The following is a 4,269-nucleotide window of genomic DNA, read 5'->3' as shown; positions in this document are numbered from 1 at the left end:
ACAATATTTATTGTTGGAGTAAGCACTTGATATCATAATAAACCTTTTAATACTTATTTAATTGGTCTCTGGATAAATTTTTAAGGGTTGTAAGTTTAAAAATGTATCTATAAAATGAAAACTTGAGGTATCACATTGGCTGTTAGTTATTGAAAATTTTCTCAGGCTTACTTGTTTTTTCTATTGACTAAATGTCTAAATACACTTCTTCACTTTCATAGCTAAGGAGATTTGTGAATCCAAATTTAGATATTCCTGAACACAAAAACCACATAATTTATACTATGCAATTTCTATTTAAGAAATAAATTTTTGTAAACTACAATGCCCATGAAAATAGAACACACTACAGTGAGTTTGTACTATTTATGTTGTTAATTTTATTAAAAGTTTAAGGTAATATAAAAAGCAATGAATTTTATCATGGTATCTACATACAAACAGAGCATTAATCTTTTTCTAGTAGTTATTATACCACATATGTTGACTATGCACACAAAGGCTTTGAATACTTGTTTGTATTCCATGCATATTAGTTTGTGTGTATACTTAATTTGTGAAGTCTATGCATATTATTGTTATATTTTTCATTATTTTATAAGCATGAATATGCTATTCAAAATCAGAGAGGAGGGCATTCAAGGATAACATCTGTCCTAGTGGCAATTCCTTCCCTACTTCACAGTTTAGACTTTTAATTACTTTTGGACCCAGCACTTCAGAGACAGACTGAACTTATGAGTAATCTTTTTCTCTTTCTTGGTTTGTAAAATTAACTGACTTCCAAATCAAAGTAATGACAAATAAAACCATGTTTTTCAAAAGTTAAACAAGCCCCTTTTATGCATGATTCTGCATTTCCACAGTTGCCGCAAGCCCCTTTTATGATATGTCGTAATTGGAACAAGACAGATACCACTTGCAATCTTCCTTCCATAGATATACATCATGTGGCTGAATGCCACCCCACCTCCTGCCTGCCTAAGTTTCTTACCTGGTAATGTGATTTCTTTCTTAATAAAGATTCAATAAGCCAACAGTTTCCTTATTGTAAAACTGGCTCAGGTTCCTTTTACTAGGAGTCTCTGGAAGTTATTTTATTATGAATTAAGTTCATATATCTTAAAAAAAAATGGAGTCTTTCTGATGGGAAATTGCTTGCCTATCTATCAATATTTGATCTTGTCATCTTTTTGTTTGTTTGTTTGTTTGTTTGTTTTGGTTGTTTTTGTTTTTCAAGACAGGGTTTCTCTGCATAACAGTCCTAACAGTCCTGGCTGTACTGAAACTCACTTTGTAGACCAGCCCGGCCTAGAACTCACAGAGGACTACCTGCCTCTGCCTCCTGAGTGCTGAGATTAAAGGTGTGTGACACCACTACCTGGTCAACTGAAAACAGTGGTTGAATGTCACGAAGTAGTTGACAATGCCTTAACCTTATGTGTGTTTTTAGCACAAGGGTCTCTTCCATCCTTGTAAAGGATAGTGCTAACCTCTGTCTTTTAATACAAAACTGATGTCATCATCTTACGTGTCTTATATAATGATATATATGTATAATATATACATATATAGGCATATTTTTTTAAAAATGAGTTATTTCATCCTAATAAGTTATACCATAGAATAGATATCTACATTTATTTTACCTTAAATATAGGTTTTACAACCTTGAAAGAAATAAGATTCACTGATAAAATACAAATTTATTAAAAGAATGCAAAACAAGAAACTTCAGGTTGTATCTCTTAAATTCTATGGAAATTCATTTTTCTAAAGAAAAAAATGAAAGACTAAAATCAAAAATACCTAGAAATATTTAAGCACCCATTAAACAATTGTAAAAAATTCAAGGACTGGTAACATTAAAAAGACAAAGAACTGTAGGTTGGTTACCCTTTGCTTTATGTTTAGATTCATACCATGTTTGTCTTTCTCGTTCTGGGTTATCTCACTCAATATGTTTTTTATAGTTCCCAGTTTCATCCATTTGCCAGCAAATTTGAAGATGTCATTTTTTTTACCACTGAGTGGTACTCCATTGTGTAAATGTACCACCTTTTTTATATCCATTTTTCAGTTGAGGGACATCTAGGTTGTTTCCAGGTTCTGGCTATTACAAATAATGCTGCTATGAGCATAGTTGACCAAATGTCCTTGTGGTATGTGTCTGCATCATTTGGGTATAAGGATACCCAACACATCTACCCACTAAAGAAATTTTGAAAATCTGAAACTATGTCACTAGCTCATGCCTAGATACTGGTAATGACTGATACAAATAATCTCTGTTTCTACCTTTGTGGACTGAGCTGTATGTGCTAATTTTTCTTACTTCATTCAATTTTGCTGTTTGTAGGTGTAATTGGTGATTAGTGCATGCTTTTAAACTAGAAAAAATTGAGACTTTTTATAATTGTTTTACTTCAAAATAACTAATTTATAGCTATATATGCAAGATATACATGTTGTAGGAGGCTGCTTGTTCATTCCCCAACTGCCTGGCTTCTCAGACCTGAAATAATCACACAGAAACTAAATTGTGAAATACTGTTAAGCATATTTCTGGCTAACTTTTACATCTTAACTTAACCCATCTCTATTAATATGTGCATCACCACCTACAAACAACAAAATTCTATGATCATAAACAGTATATTCTTATTTTTATTAAAAACAACCTGACTTTCTGATATTTGTTTCTAAGGAACTGAAAATACAGCTATTAATATTAAATTAAACAATAAGTAACAAATATAATTTAGTATTGAAGAAGTATTTTCTGCCTCCAGAGAACAAACAACTGTTCAGCTAAAGCAATTATCAAAATTGTGGATGATATCCGAAGTTCTTTTGTCATTTCTCAGACCTCCACGGGGTAAAAAAAAAAAAAAAAAAAAAAAAAAAGTGCACTAACTGACTCATGCCCAGTGGGAAATGCATTACTCCTACACAGTTTTTCTTAAGCCAGACAAACTCAGCTAAATAATGCTTTTTTTTTAATTTAAAAAGTCTCCAGTATTCCCTAGGCCTGCACTCAGAGAAATGTAATTGCACGATGTTACAAATGTTCAGAGAAAATGCTTTTTGGTGGTGTTTTTAATTCTTAATTTCATAGGATAAATCAGGTTTGGACAAGTTTTCTGCACTTCTGGAATATGAAAATAGTTCTGCACAGAGTAAATTCTCTTGAAAAATACAGCTATTTCCTTCACTCATACATCTGCAGAAATAAATAATTTAAATAAAATAAATAAAGTAGTCTACTGAGTTTTACAGTTCCAATTTCTGAACCATTTCCATTTTTATTTGAGATAGGCAGAATAATATAGAAGAAAATAAAGGAGTGGTAAGACCAGCAAATAATAGTAATATCATATGAAGTATTTATAAAATTAATAGGAAGAAAACCAGAATCCAAGATAAGGACACACAGAAACGAAAAAAAAAGCAGGAAAGTGAGAATACAATGATTTAAAAATATAAAACATATAACTATATTCATTAAGAAGCAGAACACATGCCCACACTTCTCAATAATGATGAAAATTTCTCTAACGTTTTTGATGTATAATTTACCAACACCTAAAATTTTTATTTGTAGTTGTATTTTTTTACTCTTTGGAGGCCTGTCACCCAGTTCCCAAATAAATACACAGAGACTTATTCTTACTTATGAAGGCCCGACCTTAACTTGACTTGTTTCTAGCCAACTTTTCTTAAATTATCCCATCTGCCTTTTACCTTTGAGCTTTTATCTTTCTTTATTCTATATTGGTCATTTGGATCTTTATTAGACCAGTCAGGTGTCTTAGGCATTCAAAATAACACAGCTTCACAGAGTTAAACAAGCGCAACCTAAGAAATGCAGCACATCTCTCCATCATTAAACAAATATTCCACAGCATAAATAATGTAACACATCTTTAACTAATATGCCACAACATTTATAATATCTTTTTTTACTATATCCTGACAAGAAAGCTATTGTGATAAAAACTCATATCATATATAGAAACTTACTTTAAAAGGTTTACTCATATTAATTGTAATAATACTAGAAATAATTCATTTATTAAGTTTTGTCTGTTGAATAAGTAAATATTATTTGAAATATTATGAGGCTTCAAAGTATATGAGAAGAATTTGGTGGCACAAGACATTTCCTTTTTAGTTAACTAACTAACTACCCCATCTCTGAAAATTCATGAATAATATCAACTTTCCTACAGACTGACCTGCAATCTGAGGGATGCTAAATGAAAGAAA

The 4,269-nt window shown here is 31.2% G+C and overlaps 1 non-coding gene across 1 annotated transcript; it reads right to left on the bottom strand.

Annotated features, from left to right (window-relative positions):
* Positions 1–1,390: 1,390 nt before the first annotated feature.
* Positions 1,391–1,514, bottom strand: LOC126487515 (U6atac minor spliceosomal RNA). Its single transcript, XR_007588410.1, has one exon. It is a non-coding gene; the product is annotated as a U6atac minor spliceosomal RNA (small nuclear RNA).
* Between the last annotated feature and the right edge of the window lie 2,755 nt (positions 1,515–4,269).

The sequence above is a fragment of the Alexandromys fortis genome, unplaced genomic scaffold, assembly GCF_014885135.2.
Source record: "Alexandromys fortis isolate MF-2015 unplaced genomic scaffold, M_Fortis_MF-2015_v1.1 scaffold_179, whole genome shotgun sequence".
NCBI classification, from domain to species: Eukaryota; Metazoa; Chordata; class Mammalia; order Rodentia; family Cricetidae; genus Alexandromys; species Alexandromys fortis.
Note: the sequence above shows the minus strand (reverse complement) of the source record. Positions and strands in the feature narration are given on the sequence as shown.